A 24,101-nucleotide genomic window follows, 5' to 3' on the forward strand; every position below is an offset into this window, starting at 1 on the left:
GATGATGCTACCGGGATAATCAGAATTCACATGCTGTCATGGTGGTAAAGGAAACAGGATGCATTTGGAGATACATGATCTATGGATTTGCGGTCACGGAACAAAAGCCAACAGCTTCAGTGGCAGTGGATGACAATCAGCATTTGAGGGAATATCTGCTGTGTATTTTAGCCAATGCTATGCAATATAGACAAATATCATACATCACTTCCATGTCAGAAGTAGATGAATATGTTCCTTCAACAAAAACATTTTGAACACCTCCCTGTGTACCATTCTGGGCTAGACTTTGAGGATGAATCCTGCACCCAAGTTCCTTCTGGGAGAGAGAAGGGCCACATAAACTCTCATGAAATTCTGTACCTTGCCTCCCAGGTACTTGTGTCAGTTTGGAATTACACATTTGATTGGTGCTATCTGGGATTATTTGATTAATGTCTGTCATCCCACTAGACCATAAGTTCCACAAGGGTAGGGATTTATCTGTTTTGTTTTTCTAGCACAGTGCCTAGACCCCAGCTCATGTACGCCCCGACGTGCTAAGAAGAGCTTTTGGTTAGCACTCCTATTTCCAAGATGCGCTGATTTATATTAGCAGCAGCAGCTGTGAGCTCTTTGATCCCCAGCCCGTCTGACTGGTTTGTTGTGGGGAATCCTTTGAAACCAATGAGGTCACAAAGCTTCAGCCTTCTCTGTCCCTGTTGTCAGACTGTTTTGTCTCGAGTCTCCTAAAGTGATCACTGAGGGAGCACTGCACCATTTTCCCCTGTAATCTGTGGCTAACCTGGCCTCAGTTTTCCATTCCATCTGTGGGGAGGTCCCACTTTCTTATGCACTAAGACATTATCATAGTTAAAGTCACTCAAAAAAAAAAAAAAAACCTGGCATGACTCTGAAAGGAGGAAAAATGTGGGTAAGAACCCAGCAATATTTTTTAAAGTCTCATTATAGTCGTAATAGGTAAGCACCCAATGTGGTTAATAGCCAGTACTTAGATCCAGGCCTTGTATGAAGTAGACAGTCAAGGTTGAAATGAATGGAATAGTTATGTAAGCATCGTGCAGCATACTTTGGGGCTTGTAGCAATATATGCAACTTCCTTTGTTCAAATATGTGCATTCAGCTCTAAGTGCCAGGAACTGTGACAGACAATGAGGACAAAATAAATAAGATAATGGTCAGAAGCTTTACGAAAATAGCTTACATTGACTTTCTTGCCATAATTTAAGAAATCAGAGGTGTGGAGCTTAGGGCTGCAGAAGCTGAGAGAAATCTCATGATTTCCTTAGGCCCAGAAAGGTAGGTTGGGGCCAGACTGTTAGGGGCGCCATATCCTATTTTGTGGGATTCGTGGTATTTAATGAGCAATGGAGAGCTGGTTATGGCCCTCAAGCAGAAGGGACATGAAATAATTTGGTTTTATTATTTGTTGATTATATTTTCCCATTTTTTATTATAGAAACATTTAAAAATCATAGCTGCTAAATTCTGGATATAATTTTCTTAACGGTTTGGGGAATTTTTTTTTTTCTGAAAAAGATTTTACTTAAAAAAAAGTCAACTGGAAAATGTGATTTGATTTGTAGTTAACATCTGTTTGCAAATAACATCTCTGAGAAGCTATCTCTTCTGTTTTACTAGGAGGAGAGAAGACCACTGAAAGGGTGGTGCCACGGACAGGACAGTTGTAGCTCCACTTCCTATCGTGGCAGCGTTACCGGCAATTGGTTATGTTACCATATGGTTCTGCTCCTTCAGGTTATAAAGAGAGAAGCAGGTTGTCTGCACTGATATTACTTTATTATGAAGCTACCTGAGGAAATCAGGAAGAACAAGCGATAGTCTCTGCAGTCATAAGCAACTCTGAAGGTTCTGGAAGGTCAGCAAGGAAACAGTCGCCCCAAATAGTACAGTAGAGTGAGCTCTTCAGTGTCAAGGCATCCACTGCTCCTACAGTGGGGACTCAGTCATGCAAGTGGCTCAGTTTAAGTGTCTTTGCTTCTCTTGAGGCCATGAACAGAGTGGTTACCAACCCACTGGAACACTCACTGCCTGGGTTCAAATCCTGGCCTGGCCTCAAAGGCTATTGGGAAAAGATCTGATTGGGTCTGTCTCATCATCTACAACACAGTACACACCTAGAAGGCATTGTTCTCAAGCCGCTGCCTTGGAGGTCACAGAACAAACTAGAGAGTCCCCTCGGGTGGGCACGAATCCTTGCTGGAGTTAGTCACGTGATGGAACCACTATGGCTGCCTTTCTCAAAAGGGGCAGGGCAGGTACTCAGAGAACCACAGCCCACCATCTGCTCCTCCAGAGATGCTCGATAGACTCGGGGAGTTAACTAATACCGGAACTGAGCTAATGAAGCAATAGAATAATATTAATAATATAATAGATAGTATTGTATAATTATTAAATCATAATGTATTATATAATATACATATTATTACATGTATAACATACATATTATATAACATATATAATTGTTATAATACATAATGATATAACATTATATAATAATTAATTAATTATTAACTATATATGGCACTTAGTTAACCAAGCTGTATAAAATGAAGTTAAGTGTGAGTTTAGGAAGAAACAGGAGAATACCTGTTCAATGCTCCACAGTGCTCTAATTTCTGCTGAGACCACTGCCAACCTACTGCATAATTCACTATGAGAGAAAAACTATTATTTCTATATAGACTTCACTTATTAATAACAATCTTACGTGTGGCATCACCAGCATACTTGTATTGTTTCCTTTTTTTTTTTCATACAAAACTTCCATTCTAACAAGCTTAACAGGCTAAGAAATGTCATAGGATTGGTTATGTCTACCTGAGAGTAAAATTTCATTAATAAATTTTTTTTCATGAAAAATGTCAAACGTCACAAATAAGGAGATAAGTATCCTCCAGCATTAGCAACTGCCAAATTTTGACATTCACATTTTGTCTGTCTCCCCCAAACCTTTGCTGAGAGATGAAAGTAAAATTCTCATATACTACAAGAATATAAATGTTCAAGGTCCAGCTGCCAAAAGGGAATGCTATACCTCTGTGGTGTACACATTTTCTCTATAGCACACTTTTCTTTGCAATACTTCAGCCATTATCCAAATTCTGTTACTGGCCATGGAAATGCCATGGAACTATAATGGCCTCAAATAGAATAATCTATTCTTCTCCCTGCCTCCCAACATGGAAATGGTAACTCAAATTCACAGACTTCTAGGGATTCCACAGATCTGCTTCAGCTAGTCTGTGAAATCTCAGAAAATGTATGCAAATATTTTTACATTCTTTTTTGATATTGGAAAGTTCCAAAACTTCTATCAGATTCTCACATGGACCTATCACTACAAAAGGTTGAGAACCTCTGCCTCTGCCATATCTCGAAAGCAAAGCAAACATACTTTCTCACTTCCAATGGGCTAAATTGCCATTCTCCGTATCAAAATCCTGCACTTGTCACCACCTCCAGGATGCCTTCCCTGATCACATCACCTGTAACTGACTTCCCTCATGTTTTCCAGTGGAATTCAAGCCAGGGTACTTTCATAGTCGTCGCATTCTGTTGCGATTTCATTCACTGGACAAGTATTTATCAGGTACCTACTATGTGCAGCCACTGTACTATACTTACTTAGGTGTGCTTTGTCTTCTATTGCACTGTTAGAAGAGAACAAGGAACATATGTAGGAAATACTGTAGCTCTAACTCCACTGAATGAAAACAAAAATGAGCAGTAGCGCTTCTGTGGGCTGGCATTCAGCTCAAGAAGAACACGTATCATCAGGATCAAGATTTTTCTCCCTTTTAAATGCAAAAAGGAGACGTTTATAGAAAAAGGAAACTTAATTATCTTTGGGCATGTAAGATAGAAATGCCCAAGCCAACGTTCCCTGCCCTACCCCGATATACTACGGCACTACTAGAAAACCATTCCAGATTCACACACTATATATATATGCTGATCTCCACTGCCCTCTTCATAGAGCCTTAAGTAACATCGCCGGCGTCTGTATCAGACATAGTTGGGTCCCCACAAAAAACTATGCCTGGAACTACAACTCAACAGGAAGTCTGATCCCCACCCCGCCCCCCACGGAGTCAGGAGCGTCAAGCTCAGATACAAAGGGCAGCCGAGCAGTTACTAAACATGTTCATTTTCCAGTATTGGGTACGAGCATGTTTTTAAACATCAGGCCTCTGAAGATCACTGAGCTGCTAATAATAGCAGTTGAAGATGATCAGGCTAAGGACCCGGCAGAAAGTAGTTAACCCTATTGTTACAGAAGCGGAGGGTGAGGGAAGGCGGAATCTGTGTCCAGTTTTCGGCAGAAATATCCAACCTAACTTCCAACCTTTCTTCTGAAAGATGCTACTTTGATGGGTCTAGTTTTGCAAAACTCTTAACAGAATTACGAAGGCTGTTTGAACGAAAAGATCTTAAGAGTCTGAGCAATGGCACCTGGGACTTAACCCTTTTGATCTTCGGTTTCCCCATATGCCCACAATGGGGACCTTTCTGTGGCAGAAGGTGGTTGCCAAGATCAAATGAAAAAAGACACCCTAAAGCGTCACGCTGTTGTCAACCAGGTACGGCGTTGCTGCGCTCCAGGTGTGCTCGCCTCGGCGTCCTCTCCACGTAGGACGGGCCACGCCGGGAGGGACCGACCAGAAGAGCGCGGGGCGGAGGCAGTAAGGTCACCCCGATCCCCAGGCCGGGCGGGCGCAGCAGAGCCTCATTTCCCGGGCACGTTCGGGCGGGGCGTTCCCAGGGGACCAGGCAGGGAGGCAACACTCCCCGGGCTCCGCTTGGCGCCTGCCGCCCCTGCCAGGCTGGCCGCCCTCCTGGCCCCGAGGCGCCGCGGGCCCGCGTCCCCGGGCTGCCGGGGCCCGAGCGCCGCCCAGAGAGGTGAGGGCGGGTTGGGGAGGCGGGGACGACGATGGGGGCGGGGAGCTGCGCTGCCGGGGCTGCGGGCTGTCGCCCGGAGGCCCCCAGGCTCCGGGAAGCTTGCTCTCCGGCCGCGGCGGGAGGAGGCGCTGGCGGAGGGGCTATCCCCCGGCTCTGCCTGCCCGGCCGCGGCCCCGAGGCCTCCGGGGGCCTTGCTGCAACTTCTTTTTGGAAGCACCAAGGGCGCGCGGGCGCGCTCCCACGCGGGCACGCGCATCCCTGGCGCCCCGCTCCTCTGCGCGCCCTCCGTCTGTTTTTTTCCCCAACGCTTTCATTCTCACACTCTAAAGTAGGTCACAGGGTGGAAGTTACACCCGGTATAGCCCCCAGCTTTGATGCAAAGGTAGCTTTTCCTCCCCGGCTTCGGGGGGTTGCATTGCAACTATTCGGTTCCATAGAGCTGCCCGCCCCCATACCTTGCAGCCAGCGCCGGCGACCGTGGCGTTGACTATGGCCCGCGGAGGGGAGCGGCGGGAACTCTCTCTTCCACTCTAGTTTCGCCAACCCTGTGCCTGCTCTCGCCCTGCGGACCCGGAGGAGGGGGCGCGACGGGTCGCCTCCCGCGCTCTCGGGCGCCGTCGTCCCAGGTCTGACCTCCTGGGTGAGTGCCTGCTCTTCGTCTGTTGTTCTAGTCGCCGAGGGTGACCTGTTTACCTGGAAAACTTAGAAGTGATCCGAACAGGCGAGCCTGGCGTGCAGAAAGGGATTGCGGGGTGTGCTTCAGATATTACACGGGATAAATCAGAACCCAGAGCTGCAGGGGACATGTTTAGTGTTTAAACGTGAAAATGAATTTGTGTTTTCCTGAAGAACACGTGTATCTTTCCCTTTAGAAGCTATCACTTGGGAATTATTTTTTAACTAGCAGGAGGTGATGAACTAAGATAACTTGAAACCAGAAAGTTTGTCAGAATATCTTTTAGTTTATCTGAAATTACTTATTGCAATAGTCCAAGCTGGTGTCAAAAACATAGTTTAAGAAGGAATATCAAGACGGAACGGTAGGATTTGTTTAATACATCCTGTCTGTATCCTTTTGTATTATCTGGGTTCTTTCTGATCAATATTATAATGCCATGCTTTATGTAGAAAAGGGTAAGGTTGTGAGTATCTATGAACAAAGTTTTTATATCGGTTGGTCTGTATGCATTTAAATGTACATTGAACATTTCCTGTGGGCGAAGTGCTAGAATATAGCTGTATCGTTTTGAGGTTAAAGTTATTAGCAATAATACAGTTGGCAGTTGGCTTTTAACCCCTCGTTTCAGCAGCTAAAGTACTATTATTCATGTAACTCATTAGCATATAGAATCCTTGACATTTCTGGCTAAAGAATGGTTCATCTTTTTTGAAGTTTGGGAAGGGAGAATTGTAGGTTTTTCTGTCCTTGATGCCTGACAGAAAATGTGGTATAAAGGACTCTCCAGGGATGGTGAGGGATGCTTCAGAGTAGCTCAGAGGGGAGGGTCATTTGAAGAGAATGAAAGCAACTCCCTGATGGCCACTGATTGCCCATAACTTCTTTTAAAGTGGACCTTGACAGCTTGGAAAGGACCAACCTCCTCACTAAGGAAACTGCTCCAGAGAACTGCTTTATTAATGCATTCGGTCAGATTTGAGAAGGGAGCTATCTAAAGACGCTTCTCTTAAATCAAAAGAAACCCTATTTCTAGAAAGATTCAATTACTGTAATGATGTTCTTTGGAAATAATTTGTCCTTTTGTGTGTATGTCTTAATATAGCAAAAGCACCAAGGTAGTTCAAAGGTCTTAATAAAAGTTTACTTACCAGGGGAATGTGAAATGGGAAATGTTATGCCTGCATGATTATCCTGCCTTAAAACAGATGCGGGGGGTGCTTTCCCAATAAATCTTAACTCCTGTGTATGTACATCTCCTAAAACCAACTCTCACTGGGGAGTAAGAGGACTATAAGGAAGATATTAATACTTAACAGTATTTCTGATAGGTGGATATGTGAATACCTGTATGTATTTCACTTGTAAAGAATTCATATGCACCTTTAGAGAACTAGTTTTCAAAATCTGAGACACATTATGATAAGAGGGGGATGTGTTTAAGGACAGACCTAAGGAACTAAATATGGAGGCTGATTCTGGGATAGCTGGGTCCCAGGTCCAGCTGGCAGTATGGTGATGCTAATGATCAGCTGAATGTCCCACACTTTGTATGGTTCTTGTCTCTTGATGTCACAAGACAGTACAAAGCAGGGACCTCTAGCTAAGAGGTATCAAAAAAGAGTGACCCTTTTCACTTTGGGTACTCACTTCCCATCCAGAGAAACTTCTCACTTGGAACCTGAGCTCCATCCCCTGGAGTGAATCCCAGCACTGAGCCACTTCCTCATCGATGAAATGGGAATAGTTATTCTTCGTAAGGTGGTTGTCAGGAGCAAATGGAGTAAGTGGGGTAAAATGCACATTGCGAGCTGTCTTACAAGAAACAGAAATACGCTGACTTAAATGTCATCTTCCAGGGGCTGTGGAGGGGTTGATGGTAGAATATTCGAGTCAATGGGTCATTCCCCGTCCTGGTACACTTAGTTTACTCTTACAGTATACAGTCTAGGACACACTAGACTCTTAGTAATCAGAGTTTTGGGGAGCTAGAGGCTCACACTGTCAAACTTGTATCTTCTTCCCCTTAGATAGGCTGTTTCGCTTACCTAGGTTAAAGAAGTTGGCTATGGTGGAGATAATGATGAGATAGCAGGGGGAGGAAAGAGATGATCCACTGAAATTCTAAAATCAAATTTAAACCTTTAATTAACTAGTTTCTGTCAATGACATTAGAAGTATCTCCCTCATAACATGATAGCAGTCCCTAGTTTTCCCCTGGACAGCTCTATATTTAGAAATGGAGTATTTGGACTTTGGAGCTGAAGCAGCAATAACATTCATGCAGGTTTTTCAATCGTTCAGCCTCCCCAGGGCCCTGCAAGCGCCATGCTACTAAGCCTTCCGGATGCAAGAAAAGCAGACCTGACCCCTCCTGGAAGCATGTGTGCTGATAACACAGAGGCAACCCTGGAATTATAACTGTGCTAAGTGCTATGCGGGAGAAGTGTTACGGGCAGGGACAGGGAATTTGACCAGGGACAGGGAATTTGACCCGTGGAGGGAGGGAGTCAGCAATGCTTGCTTTAGGAAGTGATAGTGGGGTTGTGAAAGAAGGTCTTGGAGGAAGGAAGAGCATTTAATGCCCAGTGAACAGCACCTGCAGAGACTCTGCACACGCCATGGGTTCCCTGATCAGGGAGCCAGTAGAGACAACAAGTATCTTTGACGAGGGGCCAGTGGTATGTGAATGAGGCTGGGGCAGTAGGCCCGGGTCATCAGACATGTTTGTTTTTCTTTGATGGTAAGAGTTACATCTCTGTAGAACTCTTCATTGTTTTGTGTAAACATGCTAGCTTAAGGCTTTTTTTCTGATAGATTACGCTATTGAATTATAAAAAGAATAGTGCCAATCTTTTTTGTTTTGTTTTGTTTAGCTGCTCAGAGCCTAAACCCATATTTACCCTAATTGACTAGTTTGTCAGCTTTTTGCATTATTAACTGTCTGACTTTAAAACCATTTGAATTAATTTCCTTTTTTAAAACCTAACAGATTTTTGCTTAAAATACATAGTTTGTGTATTTCCAGCTACTGTCTATAAAGAGAGACTATTTATAGGCTAGCTGGAAATAAAATATAAGATATATATTTATCTGGTTTGACTCTATATATCGATTCAAAAGCAGTTTCACTTGTATTTCCTGTGTGGAAAGGCTTTCTGAGTCTGTGTTTGAGAACCCCTCGCCCAGCTCTGCGAAGCTGCGATGAGCCCTGCAGGACAGCTGTGTTCACTCCAATGTCCAGGCCAGGTCATGTGAGGAATCTGGCATGGGATCCTTGTCATCATCCATGTGGTTTTATTCCATTTGTTATTTCCTGTTCTCTTCTCTCTTCCCCTCTTTTTCCTTCCTCTTGCCCCTCTTGGCCATTTTTTTTTTCTTTCTCTTCAAAGATCCCTATGATAATTTCTCAATCTTTATAATTATGCTTTGGCCTCAACTTCAGACCTTAAAGAGTGTTGGTCCTGATTTGGGTAGTTCTGGAGAGTGGAGCCTGGGACTTCTTTCTGGTCCTTAATGCATAACCATGTAGGTCACAACCAGTTTCCTTTTCCTGGTTCTTCCCAGGCATGACTTGCTGTCTTGTGCAATGAATGCACTCAACTTTCTCTTCTCTCTCTCTTTTTTTTTTAAATGTCACATTGCAGATAATAGAAACTACCCTAGCTACTCTGAGCAGAATGGGGTTTAACATGGGAATTGGATGCTCACAGGAAGGTTGTAAGGGAAGGTTCCACCTTTTTTTTTTTTAAAGAAAAGTGACGTGGATTTTGTTTTAAAAGTAATGCATGCCATTGACAGTTTTTATGGAGACAACTATGAAGAGAAAACAAAATTCACATTTTTTTTAGAAAACAAACTTATGGTTACCAAAGGGGAAAGGGCAGGGGAGGGACAAATTAGGAGTTTGAGATTAGTGGATATATACTACTATATACAAAATAGATAAACAATAAGGATCCACTACATAGCACAGGGAACTACACTCAATAACTTGTAATAACCTATAATGAAAAAGAATGTGGGAAGGTTCCAACTTAAGGGAGAGGAGAAGATGCAGGCTGAGCTCCAGAGATGACCATGAGACAGTACGGGAGAACCGGCCCCCCAGGGTTGCCCTCATCATGGGCAAAGTCTGGAGGCTGGGAGTCAGGGCCACCACCAGAGCTGCTGACATCAAGAGCACTCCAGGGACTGGAGAAGCTGCTACAGAGTGCCCCTCCACACAAGAAGCTAGTAACTGAACATGGTTACCAACAGCAAAAAACGAGCTTGCAAACATCTTCCTTAGACACCATCCACCTCGATTCTCATCCAGCTCCTCTCACTGGCAGTACCCAAGCTATGCCCAGAATCCTAGCTGCAAGGGACTCTGGGAAATGTAGTTAATGGCTTTCTAGCCTCAGAGATAGAGGAAGGCTCGCTTGAAGGAGACTGCAGTGAATGCTGAGTGACACTCCATGTCTAATGCTTATCAAAAAGGTATTTCATCAGAGACTTAGCTAGAATATTTCATTGAAAACAGGTAGATGATATATTGTAAGAATCAAAAAAAGAACCAGTTGCTCACCAATTTGCATGTCAAACAGATGGATGTTATAGTCATTACAGATGAAATTGCTGGAAAAAGCATCAAGCAAATAAACAGCTAAAAACTACCAAGCACCTACCTCTGCCTGTGGTGGTCCTATTTGAATGTGAAATAATATTCCTTTGTTTTGGTTTAGGAATCAAAGTAAAATATTGGAAAAATGATTTTTAAATCATTTCAAAGTCCCAAATAGCCTATCTGCTTGAAGAATAGCAATGTAAAGGAAGAACTGGGATCTGATCAGAGAAATAATAGCTCCTGGCAAGCTGGTTCTTTCACTAGATGAATTATTTGTGCATCTGTGTTTCTGCTGAATCTTTCTTTGGTCTGGAACTTTAACGGTCTTTTTTTTTTTTTCTTTTAAGGATTAAAGATAGAAACGTCATGTCAATTGGGGATTAAAATAAGAGTATGCTTGAATTCACTCTAATCACCTCTTTCATACTTTGGCGCTTGTCAGATTTTTTTTTCAAACTATTAAAGGAAATATGATTGGATCTTTACAATTGCTAAGTAAGACATTATCATGTCATTGTACTCAGAAATTACATTAGCACATCTAGGTATCAGTCTTGATTACTGAATGAAGTCATTTTATATGTGCCCTCTGATATTTGGAGCTAGAAAATGAGATAAAAGTAGCTGAGACAGATGGAATTACTTAGTGAATTTGTCAGTCTGTTACATATAGAGTTTTTAATTGGTTTCCTTGTCTCAGAAGGTGAGAGTTCATTCAGTTATCTTCTCTAGTAGGTGACGAGATCATTTAAATGCAGAATTATACATGTTGCCTGGAGTAAATCACACTATAATATGAATATATTCTTTTGCGTTCAGTGCTGACACTAACAGTTAACCACTCTGCCCCAAGCCACCAAAAATAAACGCATCAAAATAAAAACAGTTCTCTTTCTTTGTAAATGCAGCTTCAAGATACATCCACTCTCTTCCATACTGAACCCCCAACTAAACCCCACTGAAAGTGTATTCCCAGGAGGGAACTGTTTGAATCTAATCTTAATCTGATTAACTGTAAGGAAAAGTAAGTAGTATTAATCTTTCTATGTTATACTAACACATAAATGACCTAATGCCAGCTTTCCTCCCCTCCCCTAGTTTATCTGTTTTATTCATATTTGAGTAAACATTCAAGAGAAAAACCTGGATTTTTCCCCCCTCTGGGTTATAAGTATGATGAGTTCTTGTCCTCAACTCTATGGAGCTTACAGATTAAGTTGTAGGATACAACTCCTTTTATGGATTGAAAATCAAAATGATCTTTTGATTTGCTTAGAGTATTATAAAGTAGTAGAATATCTAAATCTGAACTCACTCTCTGGTTAGATTGCTGATGTGCCAGATTGAAGTGGGGATGTGAGTAGAGAGAGCATGGGGTTATTACATATTTTTTAAGGCAAAATTTGAGGAGAACAAAGCAAGACTAGTGTTTGAACACTGTTGAGTGATTTGTTTATTCACTGACTTAATAAGTGGATATTAAGAACCTTTCTGTACCAGGACTGGTATGAGGTGCTAAAGATACATGGCTCTGTCTTTGGGAGACTGATGCTCTGGGCGAGACAGTAATCAAGGGTTTTACAGTAATATGGTACTCTTATCATGAGTATGGACAAAGTGCCTTTCTCAAAGAGAAAGAGGTGTATTTTCTCATGGTGAGGTGAAAGGTGGAGTTAATTGAACCACCAACATATTTCTGACTTCAAGGAATATCTGCTGATATTTTTGTAACAAAACAGTAGCCAAGAGAGACACAAAAATGGCAACTATCTAGGACCATGTCTTTTATCTGCTCCCTTTAGCCCACAGAAATCAAAGTAAGTGAGCTTGTCAAAAGTTAGATGGTTATACCAAAGACTACAATAATACATTACAAAGATCAAACATCATGATCAAGGGGGATTTATTTCAGGGATGCAAGGATGGTTCAACACTGGCAAACCAATCAACACGATACAGGACATTAACAATATGATAGATAAAAACCATATGATATCTCAGTACATGCATAAAAAGCATCTGACAAGATTAAACACCCTTTATGATAAAAACTTTCAATAAAATGCATACAGAAGGAATATACCTCAACAATAATAAAGGCTCTATATCACAAATCCACAGCTAACATTATACTCAACAGTGAAGAACTGAAAGCTATTCTTCTAAGATGAGGAATGAGACAAAGATGCTCATTTTCACCACTCTTATTCTATGTAGTACTGGAAGTCCTAGCCAGAGCAATTAGGTAGAAAAAAGAAAAAAAAGTATCCAAATTGGAAAGGAAGAACTGTCAATATTTGCAGATAACATGATTTTTATATGTAGAAAACCCTAATGACCCCAACAAAAACTATCAGAAATAATAAACTATTAGAAGTAAAGTTGCAGGGTATAAAGTTAATATATAAAAATCTGTTGCATTTCTGTACACTAACAACAGATTAGCAGAAAGAGAAATTATAAAAACAATCCCATTTACATTCACAACCACAAGAATAACTTACCTAGGAAAGTGAAATTTAACCAAGAAAGTGAAAGATTTGTACACTGACAACTATAAGACATTTTTAACCAAGAAAGTGAAAGACCTGTACACTGACAACTATTAAGACGTTTTGGGAAAAACTCGAAGGAGACACAAAGGAATTGAAAGATATTCCATTCTCATGGAGTGGAAAAATTAACATTGTTAAAATGTCCATATTACCTAAAACAAATTTACAGATTAAGTGCAATCCCTATCAAAATTTCAACAATATTTTTCACAGAAATAAAACAAAAAAATCCTAAAATTTGTATGGAGCCACAAAAGACCCCAAATAGCCAATCCTGAGAAAAAAGAACAAAGCTACAGGTATCACATTCCTTGATTTAAAATTATACTATAAAACCATAGTAATCAAAACAGCATGTCATTGGCAGAAAAAAACAGACACACAGATCAGTGGACCAGAACTGAGAGACCAGAAATAAACCCACACATATATGGACAATTAATTTATGGCAAAGGAGCAAAGAACATACAACGGAGAAAGGATAATCTCTTCAATAAACATTCTTGGGAAAATTGGACAGCCACATGCCAAAGAATCAAACTAGATTATTATCTTATATACTACACAAGTATCAACTCAAAATGGATTAAAGACTTCAATGTAAGACTTGAAACCATAAAACTCCTGGAAGAAAACACAGGCAGTATGCTCTTTGACATTAGTCTTAGCAGTATCTTTCTGGATATGTCTCATCAGGAAGAGAAACAAAAACAAAATTAAACAAATGGGACTACATCAAACTAAAAAGCCTCTTCACTGCAAAAGGAAACAATTAACAAAATGAAAAGACAACCTACCAAATGGGAGAAGACATTTGCAAATCATATATCCAATAAGGGGTTAATATCTAAAATATATAAAGGACTTATACAAATCAAAAAAACCCAAAAAACAAACAACCCAAATTAAAACATGGGTAGGGAGCTGAATACATATTTTTCCAGAGAAAACATACAGATGGCCAATAGACACATGAAAAGATATCCAACATCACTAATTATTAGTGAAATGCAAATCAAAGCCAGAATGAGATATCATCTCACGCTCTTTAGAATGGCTATTATCAAAAAGACAAGAAATAACAAATATTGGAAAGTATGTGGAGAAAAGGGAGCCCTCATATACTGCTGGTGGGAATATAAATTGGTGCAGCCACTATGGTAACATTATGAAGTTTCCTAAAAAAATTAAGAATAGAACCACCATACGACCCAGCAATTCCTCTCCTGGGCATCTGTCTGAAGAAACAAAAATGTTAATTCAAAAAGATAAATACACCCACATGTTCACTGCAGTATTATTTACAATAGCCAAGATATGTAAACAAACTAAGTGCCCACTGATGGATGAATGGATAAGAAAGATGTGATTTATGTACGCAATGGAATATTATTCAGCCATAAAAAGATGAAATCTTGCCATTTGCTACAAAATGAATGTACCTTGCAGGTATTATGGTAAGTAAAATAAGTTAGACAGAGAAAGACAAATACTGTATAACTTTACTCCTATGTGGAATACTTTATGTTCACAAAATAAACGAACAAACCAAAAGAATAAAAACACAGACACAGAGAAGACAGTATTGGTTATGGGATGTGGGGAGTGCCAAATGGGTAAAAGGACCAACTACATAGTGACAGACAGAAACTAAATTTTTAGTGGTGAACACGTTGTAGCATATACAGAAGTCAAAATATAGTGCTGTACATGTGAAATTTATATAATGTTCTAAGCCAGTGTTACCTCAATTAAAAAAAACACAAAAGTTAGAGGGTTTTAGTGTTTAAAGAAATAAGGAGTTTGTAAGAAGAGAGGACAGCTTTTGCTACTTTAGTCAATGTTCAGAAAGTAATCAGTAATTTTTTTTAAATGCTCATGGTGGCAGGAGGGAAAGTGGGACCACAGTTAGATCAGGGATTTCAGTCCTATGACCACAGGAAATTGAACTCAATTCCAAGAACTGGCTTGGAAGCAGATTTTACCCCAGAACCTTTAGATGACAGCTCAGCCAGGCTGATATCTTGATTTCGATCCTGTCATATTCTGAGCAGAAAACAGCCATGTTATGCCAAAGGTCAAACCAATAGAACTGTGAGCAAATAAATGGCTGTTGTTTTAAGTTAAAAAAAATAAAAAGACCAGAACCCATAATGTTCTATAGGACATAGAATTTATATAAGTACCGTGCGCTAACCGATTGCGCCACTGGAGCTTCAGAATTTATAATCAGAGTAATTCGAGAAAATGCAGGCACATTCCAGATGTTAAGACATTTGCCAGTGACTATGGGAATGCAGTGATTTATGCAATTACAAACTAGATCGACTTATTGTTCAATCTGGGACACTTTTGAGAGTGAGGGGGCACTACAGGCAGACCTTGTTTTATTGCCGATACTGTGTTTTGTTTAATTTTTTTTTACAAATTGAAGGTTTATGGCAGCCCTGCATTGAGCAAGTCTATCAGTGTAATTTTTCTCATAGCATTTGTTCACTTTGTGCCTTTGTGTCACATTTTGGTAATTCTCACAATATTTCAAACTTTTATATTATTATTATGTTTGCCATGGTGATCTGTGATCTATGATCTTTGATGTTACAGTTGCAAAAAGATTAAGACTCACTGAAGCCTCAGGTGATGGTTTGCATTTTTTAGCATTCAGGTATTTTTAAATTAAGGCATGTACATTTTTAAAACATAATGCTATTACTGTACACTTAATAGACTACAGTATGTGTAAATATAACTTTTATTGTTTTGGGAAACCAAAAAATTCATGTGATTCACTTTATTGCAATGTTCGCTTTGTTGTGGTGGTCTGGAACCAAACCCGCAGTATCTCTGAGGTCTGCCTGCATTAATGGTTGCCCTGGGAAAAAGAAGCACAAGTGGGGACTGTCCCAGAAACCGAGGACTTGTGGTCTCCCAAGAATAAAGCACTAGTTGTGTGGCATTACTGCATTAATTGAAATACTGATTTTTTAAAATTGTGGTGAAATATACATAACTTACCATTTTAACCATTTTTAAGTGTATAGCTCAGTGGCATTAAGTACGTGCACACTGTTGTGCAACCCATCATCATCATTCATCTCCAGAACATTTATCATCTTGCAAAGCTGGAACTGTACCTATTAAACAGTAACTCCCCATTCACTTCTCCTCCCAGCTCCTGGCAACCACTTTCTACTTCCTGTCTCTGGATTTGACTATTCTAGGTACCTTATTTTAGTGGAATCATACAGTATCTGTCCTTTTGTGACTGGCTTATTTCTTGTAGCAAAATGTCCTTAAGGTTCATCCATGTTGTAGCATATATCAGAGTTTCTTTTCTTTTTAAGGCTGAACACTATTCTTCTGTATGTACATACACATTCGGTTCATCTATTCATTCCTAAATGGACACCTGAGTTGCTTCTACCTTTGGCAACTGTTAATAATGCTGCTATGAACATGGGTGTGCGAATCTCTCTATGAACCCTTGCATTCAATTCTTTTGGGTAGATAACCCACCATATTGATTTTTAAATGAAGAAGCTAAAAATGGAGGGAAAAAAAGAACACTGTTTCCTCTCCAGTCATAATTCTTCGACATAATACTCTGTCAGGCTGGACTCCAGCTATGCCTTTGCAAAAGTCATCAGAAAGAGGAAGTGCAGACAATCTAGAGAAGCCGCCTGCTGAAAAAAGCACCCAGAGTCTCAAATTCCATCCTCACACAAGAGAGGAAGCTAACTTTTTTGTCACAACTACCGTAATGCATTGATCACAGATGTTTCTAAGTGCAAAGGGCTGACATCTGGAATGCGATGAGCCTCCAGCAAGACTCAAGTGAACAGCCTCCAGCAACACAAAGAACTATGGATCAATAGCATGAGACTGAACAGAACTGGTCCATGTAACCAAAAACATAACACAGGTGATCATGAACTTCCCAGAAACAGGCAGCGGAACCAACAACCATCTGCTGGTTTGAGACGAAAGGATAAGAGCTGCTGCGGAACGTGGATCTTCCACGTACAGGAAGAATAGTCTTCCTTTGGCTATGGAAGCAGACAGCAATGTCAAGACCACTGTGCATCTGATCTCAACCTACATAATCCCTTTATGGAAACAGAAGCACTACAATATGACCCTTCATTTGAAACTTTAGGTAATTTTATTTCCATGGGGAATTTCTAGCCCTGGAAAGTAATGCTGACATGCCTGGCACAAATCAGGAATGGCTGCATTTGCTGGATGGGAATTTCTTCCTCTGAGTCTCAAGCAGGTATCAACCTTCTATGGCATCAACAAAGGAATCCTGATCATCTCATAACTTAGTAGTAACTGAGCTCCAGAAAACACATCTACAGAGGTTATCTGCCAATCAGAAGTGATAGCTGAGAGCCCAACAGGTGTTACGGAGCATTGAGAAAAGTGGAACCTAAGGGAACATCGTATGGGTGCTGAAAATGAACAGTGTCCACAAGTCTCCTCCCATTAGACTACGCCTGTACCGGTGAGGACTGAAAAATTAACAGCAAGTTCACACAAAAACCTGTACCTGGATAAACATTTATAACACAAACATCTCAAATTTGCAGATAACCAAGATGTCCTTCAGTAGGTGAATGCATAAACAAACTGTCTGTGGAATATTATTCTGTGATGAAAACACCTATGGAGCCACAAAAAGGCATGGAGAAGGTTAAATGCAGAATTGATAAGTCAATAAACCAGTCTGAAAAGGCTAAATCCCAATTATATGACATCTGGAAAGGCAAAACTACAGAGACAGTAAAAAGATCAGTAGTTGCTTGGGGGTTTTGAGGGGAAGAGGAGATGAAGAAGAGGGCACAGGGGATTTTTAGGGCAGTGAAACTATTCAGCATATGTGGGTAATTGTAGATTCATGACATTTTGCATTTGGCAAACCCCACGCAACTATAGAATGCAAACTGTGCACTCTACTATATTACTAGGGACACTTATTAATAATAATGTATGAATATTACTTCACCACTTGTAACCAATGTTCCACATCAGTGCAAGATGTTAATTTAAAAATTACCTAAATATATTTTTTTAATTAACAGGCACTTCACGTGCTAAAGTAGAAAATGTAGATAACGTTCGCTTTGGGGGTCCAGGTGATGGCATGTCAGGTGGTCGGGATATGGCTCCCTTAATTCATGGAAATTAATAAATGAGAGCAGTTTGGTCATTCTAATCCCAGCTAAAACATTTAACAAGCTGCACTTACCTTAGGTGCAGAAACTTCACCCAAGCTCTTAGCAGGTGAGGAAGATGCACTCAGACTTCTGAGCAAACTACCTCCTTGCCATCCAGTTCCATACCGATTAAAGACTTCAGTCAGAGCCCACACAATCCACTGACAGACAGGCCTGAAACCAGAGAAAATGTTGGTCTTGAAGCTGTAAGGACATTCGTCATCAAGGCCCTCCAACCTCCTATCATTAATTTTTCCTCCTGCAGACACTGACTGGACTCTCCAAGCTGGCTTTCCTCTGCAGGAAACTCTTGAGGCTTTGCATTGAGTTGGCAGAAATGCAGACCTACCTCGTCTGGTTTTGCTAGCAAAGAATGTTATATTTCCTACATGACCAGGAAAAATTGGGCCAGACCATCTGTCATTTCCTTAAAAAAGCTATAGAGATGCACGTGTACACCCATATGTATGCGATACACGTAGAGACCTGCAAATGGAATGTAGAGCCAGATGGTTTTAAAGTAATTTATGATCTTTTAACTGATAATCTGTCTAGTCTACATGTTAGAATTCAGACCCTTTGAAAGGCATTGGCAATATGTGCGTACAGAAGCTTTTCCTGCTCATTAAGATGATGTATTTCGGTATACATTCATGGTTTCATGTATAACACACCACTTTAAGATGGTTGTGAATGTTTTGAAAGGCAGAAGCTACTAGAAATCCCACCATTTGTGCAGTTAAACCTGGATGGCTGTGCTGCAGGCAGGATATGCCCTGTTGACTCAATTGTCAAGTTGCAAACTTTTAACCACACAGTTTTGTGTTTTGAATGATTCCCAGTGCTCTGTGTATAATGATTCATCCATTAAAACAGGAACTGTCTGAAGAATAACTGAATAATTTAAAACATGGAGGAAAACTATGTTATATTTTGACATGGCAATTTTTATTACAGGTTAACAGTAATCATTAAAGCATATATCCAGGTTATTGAATACTTTGTGTACCAAGTAATTCAGTTAAAGCTGTGACTACCGTAGTTAAAGCCTGTTTTCCAGGATCTGTTTATTTAAACTAGACTACAGCATGGCACGGTGGGCCTCCGGGCTTGTAGCATCAGTGCATGTGGATTCCAGTCCTTAGTCCTTTAGAAACTAATTCTATAAATTTCTTTTATTTACTAGTTGGTTCTCAAGTATTTACAAATGACACCAGTGGCCTGTGTTTTCACTTACTCTGACATAAAGCTTAAATGTCTTTCCATACAGCTGATGGTTTCCTTGGCTCAACCACCCCTACCTGGGGCTGTTCCCTCTGCCCGTGGAGCCTACAGCCACTTCCTTCCAAGCCTCCCTCAGCATCCTGAGTCCTTCCCTTGGGCAGCACGGTAGCTGTTTGAGGCTTCTTGTTTGCTGGATGACCAGTGGCTTCAGGAAGAATCCATTCTGGTCCACGTGCTAATGGTCAGTCCCAGAGGGGCCAGCAGAATGACCCTCCTGTGGAATTCAACCGTAGTTTTTCTCCAGGGAGAGGGAGCTCTGGACCTCTGGGGACTGAGGAGGGGAGGCCCTGGGGGGAGACTAACAGTGCGACATGAGAAGAGGCCAATGTCCGAAGAAAGACGAGCTCAGTGGAGGAGATGTGCTAGCCTTGGAAAGAAGTCTGATGATCCGAAACACAGGGGTGCACAGGACCATGGGGCAGAAGGAGGGAAATTGAAGAAATGTACATTTTCTTAGTGAAGCAGGAACAGAGTTAGTCTGATAAGGTACTATTTTGTCAATGTCTCCAGCTTTCTGGGGAAAGTGAGTTAAATTCCCAATATAAACAGTAAGAGCTTAAGCTTTGGTTTTATATCTATTTGCCCATTTTTGACCCTCATTTTCTCACGCACGAGCTGTGCAATTTCCCACTTGCTAACAATTGAGGAGACCATGAAACAAAGATCTGCTGACGGAAGTAGACTTTTGATTGGCGTTTCTAAGGAAAAAACTTTAAAAAAAAAACCCCAAAACTCTAGTCATTATTGTCCTTTTTTGGTTGTTTTTTCAAAACTGTTTATCAAAACACTGTCATCTTCATTTTTTAACATTTCACATTTCAACATCACTGGAATTGGGTACATCTTACAGTCAATGACATACCATCATTGCCTTTCTTGGTGAAATAATTGTGCATATTACAAAAGAGATGGGGTCTTCGTCAGCACGGGCAGACAGAACAAAGAACCAAAGACTGGGTGGCTTAAACAACAGAAATTTGTTTTCTCACGAGCTCCGGAGGCTGGAAGTTCCAGCACAAGGTTTCAGCCACTCTAGTTTCTGCTGAGGGCCCTCTTCTTCCTGGCTTGCAGACGGCCACCTTCTCACTGTGTCTTCATGTGGCCTTTCTCTTCTGTGTGGCAGCAGAGAGAGAGAGCTGTCTGGCATTTCTTCTAAGGACATTAATCCTGTCAGATCCGAGCCCTACCTTGATGAATTCAGTTAACCTTAATTACCTCCGTATAGGCCTGATCTCCAAATACAGCCACACTGAGGGTTAGAGCTTCCACGTGTGAATTTCGGGGGCAACACAAACATTGAGTCCCTCCCTGAAGATGGCATCCTGGATTCCATTAGGTGTTACATAGCCGTCATCAAAAATATTTCCATCTTGCAGTTGGCACTTTATGTTAAATCTTATTTAATGTATAAGGTAGGATTGGAACTGTTTTTAATTTGTTTTTTTAAGTAGATTATGATGAAATTCTGTGAAGGTTAAAAATGGTATTTATAGTTTTAAATTAGAAATAATAGACAGTGTATCATTATAGGCTTATCGCTGAAGAAATAAACGCTGTCATCAAACGGAGCACGAAAATTGAAAAAAATTAAACTTTCAAAAACAGTCTGGTTTATTCTAAGCACAGACTTAATAACTCTTGCTCCTCGGAGAAGTGCAATTTATTGTCACTGGGAAGCTTAAAATGTCAAATATATTCTTATAAAATACAATGCAAGCTGCCTGCAGATTAGACCACTTTTTTTTTTCAACTGGTGCATTTCCTCCTTTCTGTGCAGCTTTCATAATAATCGTGGCACTTACTCTGAATTGAAAGCCTCAGTGTGTCATGTAAATGTTCCAGCCTTGCCCCCGTGCTGGTTTCCATAAGTGTGGGCTGCTGCAGACAGTGGAGGGAATGACACGATCTGAGCTGTCAGGAAGGAGCTCAGCACAATTGCAACAGAACCAGCGCTGAAGCGAACACACAGCAAGGAGATGGGGCCAGGGAGCTCCGGCTGAAAACCCAAAGGCTGTCAATCAAGAGAGCTGGTACTCCAGGACTTAGCAGGAGGTCACCGGTCCAGCAAGCCTTTTCCAGCATCCAGATCATGACCCAGAACCAACAAAACTTGAGAGCTATCAGGACAGATGTCACCAAACTTGTTCATTCAAAGCTGCGCCTCTGATGACCCGAATGTCTTTTTCTTCATATTTCAGGTAGGCTTCCAACAGATTTAGTGGTCTCATCTCTTTTAAGCCCCAAGCCAACTAAGAGCAGCAAATTGGAAAGTAGAAGAGATTTCTGGAAACAGAGTGAAAACTGACTGCCCACAACACAGCAGGGTAGAGAAATGGTCAAGATGTCCTCAAAACCTAGTGCCATTTAGTGTAAATGCAGACACTCTGTCAGGCTGCAGATAGCGTGGCTGCCCTCTAATACTCTGTCATAATTAGCCCCTATGTTATGTAGAAAGATATAAAAATATGTAGTATTAGAAATATCTCCCTAAAAGTGATTAAAACAAATAATACCTTGGTATTATTTATTGAAAATAATTTCAATTATTTTCAGCTATTTCTAATGTTCAGTTAGAACCCAGGATTTTATTAAAATTGCTCTAAAATCTGAGTTTGGTACGTGTCTATCTAGCATAGGGCTTTCCAGACTAACGCAAGAGTTGGATGGCTCATGCGAATGAATACCATCCACCCTCCGAAGGTAGGAACGAGGTGCAGCGGGAGATGAGAGAGCACTCGGCTTCTGCAACATGCGAGCAGGTGGAGATGGGTGGAGCCTGTGTGCCCAGCAGTCGGCCCAGTGGGAGGCACACGGCTGAGGGTAATGCCTCATTTCTCCAGATCAGAACAGCAAAAGGCAGACTTTACAATACCTTCATCGATTTGTTTACATTTTACAGTATCTCTTTCAATTTTTATATTATGAGATCATAATCCAAAGGCATTTTAGGACTAGGTAGTGTTCATCACCTGTACAAACACCCATGGTTAATACTCTGGAGGTAGGGGAAGCATAAGTTACAAAACTCTAGGTAGTGTGAAAAGAGACATTTTCACAGTACACACACACAAAAATGGGTTGAGAAGCAGAAATGTTCTGTGCGTTTCATGTTCAAACACTGCTTCACTCTAGGACACTAGGTAAATCATTCTTTGTGTTTGTTTTCTCTCCGAAGTGATTCTCTAAAGATATATACAAGGCCCCGAAATCTTGGATCAGTTAAATTAGATACCAGTGTGGGTTGGGCAAAAGCTCAAGTCAAAAAACCATCCAAGACTTTAGAACAAACCTGTTCCATGATGGGGCGAGACAGTGGCAGCGCTAAAACTGGACTTTGAGAATTAGGGCTTCAGAGCCACGTTCTTAACTCCCACTCCACCCACCTCTCCCACACAAAGACCGAATCTTATCAGACCACAGCCAAGTCATGGGGATGATCATCTCAAGATCTGTAACTTAAATTACATCTGCAAAAGGCTCTTTCCAAATAAATTCACATTCACAAGTTCCAGAGGTTATGATAAGGACTCACCTTTTTTGGAGGGGCCGCCCTTCAACCCCCCATACCATTTGTTATGGACTGAGCTGTGTTCCCCCAAATTCATGTGTTGAAGTCCTAACCCTCAGTACTTCAGAATTTGACTGTTATCTGGAGACTCAGTCTTTCAAAACACAACTAAGTTAACATGAGTCCACTAGGGTGGGCCCTAATCCAATATGACTGGTGTCCTTCTCAGGGGAAATCTGGACATAGACACGTCGAAGGAAGCGGATATAAAGACACAGGGAGAAGACGGCCATCCACCCGCCAAGGAGAGGGGCCTGGAACAGGTCCTGCTTTCATGGCCCGCAGAATGAACCAACCCCACCGACACTTTGAGCTTGGACTGCCAGCCTCCAGAACTGTGAGAAAATATATTTCTGTTGTTTAAGCCCCCAAGTGTGTGGTACTTTGTTACCGCAGCCCCAGCAAACTAACACCCCATTCCCACCTGGTGACAGAGGCAGGAGAACCTCCCTGCCTCTCACCAGCGCCGTGCACTAGAGGCTGTCGCCAATAAAAAATGCAGCTGGATGTGAGGTAAGCCAAGTAAGCAAGACAGAGGCCTCCAGAATACGAGTACTGATGTGTTTCTGTGTAACACAAGGAAGACAAGGCAGCGAATCCAAGCTGGGGACAGGAAAGCCGCCGCAGAGAATGTGACCCAAGCTGAACGTTCAGAGATAACTATGCCTGTCAGGTGGGCTAGGGCAGAAAGGTAATTCCAGGCAGAGGGAAGGGATGAGGAAAAAGCATGAAGACCTCAAACGTATAAGCGTTCAGAGACTCACAAGTCACAAAGGTAAAGCAGTGACACTAGATGAGAAGCTTGGACCTGAATGTAATTCAGCTAAGTCACTAAGCTGACTCCTTTTACCCTGATCACAGCAAGAGTTTCTCAATGAAAGAAGCAACCACTGATTTACCTTCTGTGCAAAGTTCTTACCTTGCTGTAACAAGCAGTGTGAGTGCTGGCTATGCTGAGGAGCACTGTAGGGCCGAGGGCATGGAGTTGGGGCTGGGACATAATAAGGCACCATTCTGGAGGGTTGGCTGCGGTCAGGTCGTGGAGGGCTTTATGATACGCTAAGTAAGATAGTTGGACTTTCTCTTTAAGTCTCCAGACAGGGGGCAAGACACCCCCTGTGATGACTGTGTGGAGGATGAACTTCAGGGCACAGAGCTGTGAAGGCAGCGAGGTTGGTGGGTTTGGAAACCACTGTACTAATCTGGTCCCCAAAACCCAGTCTTTACTCCATTGTTGGTTTGTGGCAGTGGTTCATCAATCCGTAGT

The 24,101-nt window shown here is 41.4% G+C and overlaps 1 protein-coding gene across 5 annotated transcripts in view; it reads left to right on the top strand.

Moving 5' to 3' along the window:
- Positions 1-4,681: 4,681 nt before the first annotated feature.
- Positions 4,682-24,101, top strand: part of TRMT9B (tRNA methyltransferase 9B (putative)) — a 47,270-nt gene continuing 27,850 nt past the window's right edge. For 3 of the 5 annotated variants that reach the window (XM_072950348.1, XM_072950349.1, XM_072950352.1), the window contains exons 1-2: positions 4,682-4,926; positions 5,389-5,566. The gene's annotated coding sequence lies outside the window, so the exon portion shown is untranslated. The remainder of the gene's footprint in view (positions 4,927-5,388; positions 5,567-24,101) is intronic. The other 2 variants (XM_072950350.1, XM_072950351.1) reach the window with 1 other exon arrangement.

This window comes from Vicugna pacos, chromosome 26 (genome assembly GCF_048564905.1).
Source record: "Vicugna pacos chromosome 26, VicPac4, whole genome shotgun sequence".
NCBI lineage: Eukaryota > Metazoa > Chordata > Mammalia > Artiodactyla > Camelidae > Vicugna > Vicugna pacos.